Genomic DNA, 12,031 nt, shown 5'->3' with positions numbered 1-12,031 from the left:
GGGATTACAGGTGTGCACTACTTTACCCAGCTTGGTTTCATGTATTTAATACTCCAATTTAGTTAATCATCTGTTAAATCCTTTGGGCCTATGGGTTGTACTGCAGAACTGTCAGAGAAGAAGACTCTTTAATCATAGTAAAAGCCAAACTGCAACAAAACACACTGTTCAAATTGGACGCATTTAAGCCAGGCGTGGTGGCTCATGAATGTAATTCCAATATTTGAGAGGCTGAGACAGACAGAAGGTTGCAGGTTCAAGGACAACTTCAGCAAGTAGAAACGTTCTTAGTAACCTAGGGAGACCCCGATTCAAAACAAAATTAAATTGGGTTGGGTTGGAGGTGTCTCTCCGAGGTACAATGCCCCTGGTTCAACCCCTGCTACCACAAATTTTTTTCTTAAAATACCCCCTTGAGCCAGGCATGGTGGCACCTACTTGTAATCCCAGTACTTGGGGAGGCTAAGACAAGAGGATAACAGGTTTGAGGAATGCCTCAGAAAGTAGTAGTGAGGCTCTCATCAACCTAGGGAGATCCTGTTTCAAAGTAAAAATAGGGCTGGTGGTGTAGCTCTGTGGTAGAATGCCCCTTGGCTCAATCCGCAGTGACACACACACACACACACACACACACACACACACACACACACACACACGACCCACTTAAAAAAAACTGCTGAAAAACTTGATATAAAGGAATAAAATGGGAGAAAGCTCTTTTATTTAATGAAAATTCAATACAAATTTAACAGAGGAGAGCCATTTGAATCCAGTAGTTAAATGTGTCTAGCAAAGAGAGATAGAGATGATAGCAACGATAGCGTAATGCTTTACATTTCAGATATAATCAGCAGGTCAACGAAAACAGCTATGGATAACTTAAAAGCCATGAGCACAATTAACTATCGTCTATCATAACCAAACCTTTGGAACTTTTCCAAAGAAAATTTCAGTAAGTTCTAACAACAGTCACCATATGATTCAGTGACATGCTCCACCACCAGGAAACGCTAGAAAGTTAACAGCTCAAACAAACCCATATTCTTTCCTATTAGAAATTGAAGTGTCAGGCGTGATGGCACATCCTTGTGATCCCAGCCAGCATTTGGGAGGCAGAGACAGGAGGAACACGGTTCGCGGCCAGCCTCAGCTACTTAGTGAGGCCCTCAGCAACTCAGTGAGACCCTGCTTCAAAATAAAGAATAAAAAATAGGGCTGGTGGTGTACCTTGGAGGAGGTAGAATGACCCAGGGTTCACTCTTCCCTCAAAAAAAGAAAAAAAAAAGGAATTGAAGTATGGTATATCTCCAGATGAAAAAGTTAGGAATGAAAGAATGCTGAGAGTCACTTAGCGAATTGTAGATCAGGATCAACTATAAAAATGAAAATATGGGGCCTTACATGCATTGTCTCCCAAATGTGGAGAATGACTGAACTGCATCCGTGTGAGAAATTGTTAATAGAGCCAGGCACGGGGGCACACTCTTGTAATCCCAGTCCTTGGGAGGCTGACACAGGAGGACTGCAGTTTTGAGGCTAGCTTCTGCTACTTTGTGAGGCCCTGTGCAACTTAGCAAAACCCTGTTTCAAAACAAAGAATTAAAAAATAGGTCTGGGAGGGTAGCTTAAGGCAGAATGTCACTGGGGAAAAAAAAAGAGAAATTGTTAATAACAGAAGGAAATTTTATAAATTAATTTCATAATCATAAAAGAGGCTTGATTCCTTTTTCCTTTTAGCAAGGGAATTAAAAATAAGACTACTAACTAGTTGAATAACAACAAAATATTTGACCGCATTTATGTTCTTTTTTTTTTCTTTCTTTCTTTTCTTTTTTGTGATACCAGGAATTGAACCCAGGTGTGTTCTTCCTCTGAGCGACACCCCCTGCTCTATTTTCTTTGTGAAACGGGGTCTCATTAAGTTGCAGAGAACTTTGAAAAGTTGTTGAGGCTGGCCTCAAATCTGTGATCCTTCCGTCTCAGTCTCCCAAACTACTGGGATGACAGGTGTGTACACTTGGCATGCTTATGCTATTAAGTAATAGAGTTGAAAACGTATATTATCACAGAAATCTAGGAAACATCCGCTAGTGCAGACCAGTGTGGGGACAAGAAGATGAGGATGAGGGCTGCCCAGCCAGGGAGGAGATGAAGGGTAGGAAGAGAACCAAGCATCCCTCCAGAACCCGGGGCAGGCAGAGCCCGGGAGGGCTGGGCACCTTCCTCTGGGGTCTGGCGTTGACAGGTCTGAGCGAGGAGCTGAGGCGAGGCAGCCAGGCTCACTGAGACAAGAAGTCCTTGGCAGAGGGCCAGGCCAGCCCAGAGCCGGGAAGGGAAAAGCCAGGGGGCCTCTGGAGCAGAGACAGGTGTGGGGCGTGCCCTGACCACGCTCACCTGTACAGTGCTCCACTCCTGCTGTGCGAGCCCCGGGGATTTATGTATCTGTCCTCTCTGACAAGAGGATCCGCGCCCTCTCCACCGGGTCCCTTTCCTCCAGCCGCGGGCTCACGACGGCCCCTCTCCAGTGCGGCCCCCTCTCCAGTGCGCCCACTTCTCCATGTGGTCTTGGGGGGGGTACCCCGATGTGACTCCATGTCAGGAAAGGCTGAACCCCTTCTCCCCAGCCCTGAGCTCAGGGGACCCCTCCCACCGCACTCTCAGGGGAGATCCCTTCGCGCACCACAACCCCATGGCAGCATTTCCCTTTGATGTGGCAGGTGGCTTCAGCTTGGCCATCCTGAGTTTTGGCCACCATTTTATGAGGCTAGATAGGCTTTTCACTTCTTGCTGTGGAGAGTGGAGGGGCTTCCCTTATTGTGTTAGGGTCTGGCCAGACTGGGCGCGAGTCTGCCCTTAACACCCTGCTTTCTTATGTGGTCAGAGATGAAGGCAGTCGCAGTCCCTGCTGACTCTTGAATTCTTCTGCATTTCAAGCTGTTTTTCTCGATCAGTTCCTGTTGCGTTTCTGTCCATCTCTTCTCTATGATTTTTGTCCATCCCTCTTTCTAATCCCAGATGAAAACGAGATGTCGTAATCTCTCGCTAAAACCAATTCAGAGCACAGTATTGTCTTTAAAACCGGCTCTCCTGTCCCGGTGGTAATCCCCAGTGCACCTGGAGAGGACAGAGCCGTGTTCACACGCAGGCTTCGGCTGGTCTGACCTGGAGCAGATCCAAGCCGATGAGGCTCCTCTGTGTGGGACACAGGCGGTGGGGATCACACAAACAGTAGAATCTGCTTCGCAATGAGTGAACAGTTCCCCTCCCCGGCAGCCCACTGTCCCAACATCATGGGGTCATATTTATATTTTCAATATGAAGTTAGATGAACACTACTTACCCAGTCAAATCTGTACCACACCACAAGTAAACCATTTATCTGACCTTCCAGGAAACCAGAAGACATAATGGCCAGGTCCTCAAATAGTCCCGTGTTAACTAGAAAGATAAGGCAGTTCCATCTTTTAAGCCAATAAGCAAAGTGACTTTGAAACCGCTCATCCATTTTTCATCCTATTTTTCTGCTTTCCTTGGCCCTTGTCTACAAAGCTCAGCTCACTGGAATATTTATTCTGTTTTCTCAGATGCGCTGTGGCCCAATTCTAGCACTGCGAATAAACGCCAATTAAAAATTTAAAATTTTTGCCGGGCGTGGTGGCGCACGCTTGTAATCCCCGCGCTTGGGAGGCAGAGACAGGAGGATCGCGCAGGTTCGAAGCCAGCCGCATGCGCTGGCTTAGGAGACCCTGTTTCCAAATAAAAATGTAAAAATAGGTCTGGGAGTGTAGCCTGTAGGTAGAAGGGCTTCCAGGAACCCCAGTACCACCAATAAAATAAAATAAAATAAAATAAAAATTTAAAATTTTTTAATAAGTTTGCCTGGAAATGACCTTTGTCTTCTAATCTAACCAAACCATCATGAAATCCAGGAAGTTTATCTTCTAATCTGGTCACCCAGAGTCATAGTGATCCATTTCTTTTTTTTTTTTTTTTTTTTAAGATTTAAAGAAGTTTATTAGAAAGATAGAAATACAGAAGACAGTTACAGCTTCATGTTACCATGTAACATGAGGGGGTGGTTCAAACGAATTCACCCACAGTGATTCTGCACTCTACAACTGACTCATGTAGAACTGACACCCGACCCTAATCATCTTCAGTCCAACCTGTACAGCTCAAACCACCAAGCACACCACAATCCTGCCCACCCCTCTTACCGCCATGAAAAACGGCTGGTTCAGCACACCCCAGAATCCAGCTTGCTCACTGCACGGGATAAAGCCATGGCCACGTGCCGTTATGTTTCTGTATTTTATAGATTCTCATTTTGTTTGACCGCCTTTTTAATTAATTTATTTTTGGCGGTACAGGGGATTGAACCCAGAGGCATTCGACCTCTGAGCTACACCCAACCCCATTTTATTTTTATTTGGAAACAGGGTCTCACTAGGTTGACGAGAGTGTCAGTACTTGTTCAGGCTCTCCTCAAATCTGTGATCCTCCTATCTCGGTCTCCCAAGGACTGGGATTAAAAGCATGTGCCACCACGCCCGGGTTTGACCCCCATTTAAAAAATTCTTTATTCTGTCCCTTGTTCCTGTCTCATATTTGGACGGTGACAAGATACATCTGGAAGGGTGAGGGGTCCTAGAATCTGCGCAGGTTCACTTTCTACTTCTCCTGCTCCGAACCTTCATGAAAAATTATATGAACAGATATAAACATAGATCATGGGAGTGCTTAATCCAAATAAACGGAAAGAAGAAGGCCATCATTTCCCAGCATACATTTGCCTCTAACCTTCTCTTTCCTTTCTCTTTTATTTTTATATTTTCTCTAATTTTACATTTTCACCCTGCATTCTGGAAGAGTCCCTCAATGGGACCCTCCACCTAAATAAATTTTCCTCTATCTCATTACTTTCATGAACCATTCACCTGTCAGATATTTTCCAGGGCTTGCCCAGGAAGTGTGAAATCCTGGGCTCAATTTCATTGCACTGATGATCGAGGTTTCTCTTTTACTCCATAGGACGTTTTGGGGAGTATTCTAGGCATGCGCTCTACCACTGAGCTGCACCCTCAGATCCCTATCCCCTCCTTTCTGAGACAGAATCTCTCTATGTTTCCTAGGCTGGCCTAAAACCTGTGATCCTCCTGCCTCAGCCATGCCCGCCAGCAATAAACATTTTATTTTTTTGGTAATAGAGATTGAACCTAGAGACATTCTACCTCCAAGCTACCTCCTGGCCCTATTTTATTTTTAATTTGACACTGGGTCTCTCTAGGTTGATGAGAGTTGTTGTGTGTGTGTGTGTGTGTGTGTGTGTGTGTGTGTGTGGTGTACTGGGGTTCCTGGAAACCCTTCTGCCTCCGGGCTACAATCCCAGACCTATTTTATATGATTTTTATTTGGAAACAGGGTCTCTTAAGCCAAAGGCTGGCTTCGAACCTGCGCAGTCCTCCTGTCTTCGCCTCCCAAGTGCGGGGATTACAAGCGTGCACCACCATGCCCGGCTGATGAGAGTTTTACTACCTTGCTGAGGCTGTCCTCCAACCTGTGATCCTCCTGTCTCAGCCTTCCAAGTACTGGAATTACAGGCATGCACCACCACGCCCGGTGACAATTAACATTTTAATAAATGTAAACATGATGGCATTTTTGAAGCTGAGCAGGTTTATTCATAATAACCCCAAACTGGAAATTATCTGTACGCATGAATAAATAAAGAGTTGGCTTTGCCATCCAGGGGCACAATCCCATTTTAGTGAAAAGATTCATGTCTTATTCTATCTTGAAGGAAACTAGATGATTTTGATTTTTTTATTATTTTATATTTGTACAAAATAGGTCTGTATTTTGTGTAACAGATCAGTACTGGATACTCTAAAATCAGTGAGAAGCAATTATAATTGTCTTAAGTGATCAAATAGTATATGGTTTTTGTGGGATTTGTGAACCTGATCAAAATGAACAAAGCTCATTTATTTCCATATAGGTCATCATCATGCAAGATCTATCAGTAAATGGGGAAATTCCATGAGTATAAATGGTCGGCGCACTAGGCAGTGGTCTGTGTCAGCCTGTGTCCACACCTAGAACAGGCAGGGACGACTGAAAGAAGTAGGAGAAACGAAGCCTCGGTGCAGCAGCCCCTGCAAAGGGCTGTGTGTTAACACCACACTGAGAGGAAGGGGCGTCTGGAAATGGTCCTTCCTCCCCTCTCCTCTCTCATCAGCTCAGGACGGCGCACCACAAGAGCTGGGGACCCTTGGTGGCAAGCGTGCTATCCCAGGGGCTGAATTCTTGCACAATCAGTACTTCAGATACACACAGCCACACTTGGAAGGGGGCTGCCATTCCCCTCCATTTGTAAGGACACTAGAGAGTTAGGAAGTGACTAATCCACGCTGGGTAGCACAGGTCTAGCATTTAGCTCCAGCGAAACCCATGGCCCGGATCCTGCTGTGACAGTCTTGTCACACTGCCCAGGAAGACTCATGACCCAGTGACACAAAGTGACTTCTTGTGCTCTGGATGTCATTGAATGGCCTGAAGGAGCTCAATATAAAGTGACCTCCATTTCCTGAGTTTTCTCCCAAGCGTCCCGAGACAGGGGTATCTCACTGCACACCGCCTGCTTCTTAAACACATTTCCTGGACGTCTCAGCAGAGCCCTACCATGTTGACAGTCAGGCAGCTCAGCTCCAACAGCTGGGGTCCGTCTCTCATGATGGTGGCTGCCTGCTGTGGCTGACACCGGGCATCGGCCTGCACACACTCCTCTCTCAGGCTGTAGTGAGAAAACGCTGTGCTCTTCCACAGGGACAGCTGGAGCGGCGGCGCTGGCCAGGTACCACGCAGAAGGACATGGGGCACCTGATGTCCTGTTTGTGCAGACAAAGGGGCACACATTGAGTATGGAACGGGAATGATGCCCCTAAGTCAGCAAGCCCTGCGCTATGATGGCTATGCTGTCTCTTGGCCTTGAGGTCTTATTTATTTATTTATTTATTTTTTATTTTCTTGGTGGTACTAGGGATGGAACCCTTCTCCCTCCGGTCTACACTCCCAGACCTATTTTGTTTTATATATTTTATTTGGAAACAGGGTCTCTTAAACCAGTGAGGCTGGCTTCGAACCTGCGCGATCCCCCTGTCTCCGCCTCCCAAATGTGGGGATTACAAGCGTGCGCCACCACACCTGGGGAGGTTTTAAACTTTTGCATTTCAACCTCCTCACTTTCTTCTCCTATCCGGAATGTGCATTTCCTTAGTCCGCACCTAGCTTAATTTGATTTTGTCCTAATTTTTTTTTTTTGTATGGAGAGTAACTTAGAGGCATTCTACCTCTGAACTACATCCCCAGCCCTTTTTATTTCATATTTTGAAACAGGGTTTTGGTAAGTTGATGAAAGTCTCACTATTGCTGAAGCTGGTCTGACAACTGTGATCCTCCTGTCTCAGCCTCCCTAATAGGGGGATTACAAGTATGCACCACCACGGACAGCTATGACTTTGAGTTAAATTCCTAGCTTACATGTCAACACAAATAATTCTTCCAGGACTCAGTAATCTAAATTACAGGGTTAAGTGTATCTCAGTAACAACTGGTTGGATAAAGGTATGAATAAGTGAGTGGGAAGTTCATTGTGTACTTAAGGTTCACTCCAGGCCTCGTTTCTTTTGTATAGAGATGGGGTCCTACAATTTTCATGTCAAAGATTATTGTTCACACTTCATTCAAGTAACTACAAGTCAAGCAGTGACACACAGCCCACCTGCCAAGAAGATGCGTCAAAAACCAAACTGCTCTTGAGAGAGTACATGTACCAAATCCCATATTAAAAATCTGGGTTGCCTCTACCTGCGGGGCACTGCCCCATTGAAGGAAAGGGGCAGCAACGCTAAGAAGTAGAACAGGGCTTTGACAGGTGGGTGGAAAAAGGAAGCAAAGACTAAGTGCAGGGGCTGGCCCAGAGAGCTGGCTTGGGTTGGACTTGCAGGTGTTAGCTTGTAGTTCAGGTGAAGTAAGAATGGGGCGATTCTCTTAGGAATTTAGGGCCAGCCTGGAATTGCCTTTTAAAATATATTCAACATCTCCAAATTAAAAGAAATATTGTAGATTCCTAATTACCCTTTTTCTTTTCTTTTTTTTTTATAGTATCAAGACTCAATAGGAATAATTAGACCAATAAGGAGATAAGACTGATACTGTCACAGGGGATGGGAATTTCTCGACTCAGTGTCTGTGGGGTCCTTGACTTATGTGATAGAAAAACATTTCCGCACATGTCAGTCAGAGACATAGACAGAGACTTATTTAGGAAAGTAAATACACATTTAAGGGGAACGTTGGCCATTCTCCTTAAGTGAGGGAGGAAGATACTTTGGGAGTATAAGGTTCTTTTTTTTTTTTTTTTTTTTTTTTTTTTGGTGGTACTGGGGTTCCTGGAAGCCCTTCTACCTCCGGGCTACACTCCCAGACCTATTTTTACATTTTTTTATTTGGAAACAGGGTCTCCTAAGCCAGCACGCGCGGCTGGCTTCGAACCTGTGCGATCCTCCTGTCTCTGCCTCCCAAGCGCGGGGATGACAAGCGTGCGCCACCACGCCCGGCATAAGGTTCTTTTTTAACAGGAGACTTTCATTATGGGTGGGCAAATGGTATGCATGTGACGGGAGTGGGTAAACTTGCTTCCCTTTTTGGTACTTTGAAGACTTTAGTCCTAGACTTAGTCTAACATGCATATCATAGGCTAACACAATATCTACACCAATTGAATGCGTGTATAGTGCTTAATATTACAGAACCTTTTAAGGGAATTTAGGTTTAAAGAGAAACAGGCCTTGAGGGTTAAGGGCCTTCATGGAGTTGTCTTCTTTCTTTTTTCCCTGTCTCTTTTCTATCTGTTTGATTCTTCTACCCTGCCTCATTTCCTCCCTTGTGAATGATTGATGTGCGTGTGTGTGTCCCCCAGTCGCATCGAGACACGCAGAGATCCATAGTAGATATACGGATGCCTTTATTCGTGGGAGATCGGCCTCCAGCCCCCGCGTGGCCGCGGGGGCCGGTGGCGGGGGAGAGCGTGCGTCCCTCCCTCTCGGGCTCCTCTCTGAACTCTGCACTGAACCCTCTTCTTCCGGGCCGGGAGGCCTGGTCCCCTCCGGAATTGCAGAGCTCCACCTCCTAGCTTCCGGCCCTGCCCCCTGTGGGGCAGGGGGGTGACTCACACCTTACATTCCGACCTCTTTGACTAAGGGGTGCAGAAGGGCTTTGACTAAGGGGTGCAGAAGGACGGAGTTTTTGCTCATCTAGCAGCTTCAAGCTGAGACAGGGCACCATCAGTCAGGGGCCCCAGGTCAGGAGAAACCGGGATCTGAGCCGCTGGAAGGGAGCAGGTGGCTGTGGTCGCAGCGAGAGTTGGAGGTTACCCTGGAGAGCTCGGTGACTGGTTTGCTTTGAGGAGACTAACAGGCAAGGTGCTATTAAAGAAAAAGAAAATTGTGAGAGCGGAACCCTGGCTGGGCAGAAGCCCTTTTAGACGCAAGGCAGTCACTAGATCTACTAACTTAAATAGCAACGTTTTTCTGAGGAGAACGTCTACCGCCCCTTTAGCAGTTTTTCATTAGACCAGAGTTATTAATAGCAGCAACTCCCGAAGCAGACCCACACCACTCTTTTCAGCATTGAGTGAGTATGGATTTGTCTGGTCAAACACCTGTCACTGCATTGGGAGCATCGGTTACCCATTTTAGAAGTTTAATACTTAGGCAATTTGGCATCCGAGGAGGGAGAGCATCATAGTATGTAAACAAGTGGACCTGCTAAAATATAAACATCAAAGAGAGTTATGTCGAGAGAAACAAAGTTTAGTGGGTCCCAACACCGTGCAAGAGAATTTGTCCCTGCCGTCATCACCCTGAACCGAGATTTGAGAAGGAGACTAAGGCCTGAAAGATCGAGCAGGCCACCAAAGAGGAAACTGGCTTACCCTGTACCTGCAGTTACCCTGGGCCCGCAAGGAAGATGGAGGAAGGAGGACGAGGGATTCCAGGAGCTGTCAGTCCTTGGTCAGACCAAATAGGGCCAGCGGCGGGTCCTTGTCCAGAAGGGTAGACCCCCTGTAATGAGGTACCTGAGGTCCACCGCTTTTTAAAGGACACTCGCCTTTCCAATGGCCATATACTCCACACCTGAAACAGGCTCCTGGAGGTGGTTGTCTTTACTGTCATCCTCTCCTGGGTGGCGCTTGCCACCCGGAGGGCTGACCTTCCTCCTCTGGCCTCAGGGCTGCAATCAGGGCCTGGGACTGTAAGTCCGCCATCTGACGAAGATGGAGAGTACGCTCCGCTTCGGCCTGTTCCTCTCTGGAATTAAAGACTTTAAATGCCATGTTCATCAAGTCTCGAATAGGAGTCTGCAGGCCATCCTCAACTTTCTTTAGCTTTTTTCTTATATCAGGAGCCGCTTGCCCAATGAAATGGGTGGCCAATATGATCGAGCCTGCCTCAGAGGATGGATCTAGACGGGTATAGCGTGTAAGAGCCTCTTGCAACCGATTAAGAAAAACTGCTGGGTTTTCATTTGGACCCTGGGTAATTTCCCTAAGCTTATCATAATTAACCGCCTTATGGGAAGCATCTCGCATACCATCAAGAAGACATTGTATCATATAATTTCTCATTTCTATCCCCTCCTTTACATTATAATTCCAATAGGGCTCCTCAGATGGAATTGCAGCCGTACCAATAGGAAGCCCTGGATCTGTTAAATGAGTCTGGTCAGCCCTCTGTCTGGCTGCCTTCAGGATCCGATCACGTTCATCTGGAGTTAGAGAAGAGGTTAGAATGACATGCAAATCCCGCCAAGTTAAATCATATGCCTGCACAATATGCTGGAATTCCTTGATAAAACCAGAAGGATTGGAAGAAAAGGATCCCAGTCTCTTTTCCAGTTGAGTGAGGTCAGGAAGGGAGAAAGGAACATGGAACCGGACCACCCCTTCTGCCCCAGCCACTTCGCGAAGTGGGGCCAGGAGAGAGGAAGATGGGGCTTGTAACCCAGCTGGGTTAGACCCCGGCCCCCACATTTTATCGCAAGATGGCTGCTGTGGGTCCGCAGAATTGTAAGCCTGTGACCCAGAATGGCCACCAGGTGGCGCCTGTGAGTTGCCACGTGGTGTCCAAGATGGCGGCTGTGGCTGGCTGGATTCGGCAGCAGTAGAACTGGTAGAGGGGGAAAACAGAAAATGCAGCCGCCAGAAGGGCTGTAAATACTCGAGGTCACACCATTTTGCTGAACGCGTGCAATATTCACTGAGAGCCATCAGCGTCCTAGGGTCTAGCGTGCCCATGGCAGGCCATCGATTATCATTGGCTAAATTATATGTCGGCCAGATCTTAGTGCAAAGAGATACGAGGTTTTGAGGAGACAGTTCTCCAGAGAATCCCAGAGCCTGCAGATTAGATAATACATGGCCCAGCGGGGATTGAGAATCAATCTCAATCTCAGATGGCTGACTTCCCCCCATGAGTTGTAAGTGGGCGAGAACAAAGGCAGGAAACTCCAGCGTCCCAGGGCCCTGCCTAGTTCGGTACAGAGTAGGAGTGCCAGAGAGAAGACGTCTCTTTTCTCTTTTACACACCTCGCAATCGTCCTGGACGATCGGAGAACTGGAGGATACCGGTATACCGGGTTTAATAGCAGTCAGTCAGTCAGTCAGAATCCTCCGAGTTAGGTAGAACCCACTTATTTACTTAAGGGGAAGCTTAACACTGAGAGAGGCTGCTGTGGAGATCTGGCCTGAAGATGGCTGCGAAAAGTTTTTTTAAAAATGGCCGCCAACTCCTAGGATTGGTTAGGAGTGGAAAGTGGGAGGGGTTAAAGATGGCGAGGCCTCCAGTGAGGCCATGAGGTGGGAGGGGTTAAAGATGGCGAGGCCTCCAGTGAGGCCATGGGGTGGGAGGGGCTAAAGATGGCAAGGCCTCCAGTGAGGCCATGAGGTGGGAGGGGTTAAAGATGGCGGATT

Source organism: Muscardinus avellanarius (genome assembly GCF_963383645.1).
Source record: "Muscardinus avellanarius genome assembly, chromosome: 20".
Taxonomy (NCBI): domain Eukaryota; kingdom Metazoa; phylum Chordata; class Mammalia; order Rodentia; family Gliridae; genus Muscardinus; species Muscardinus avellanarius.
Note: the sequence above shows the minus strand (reverse complement) of the source record.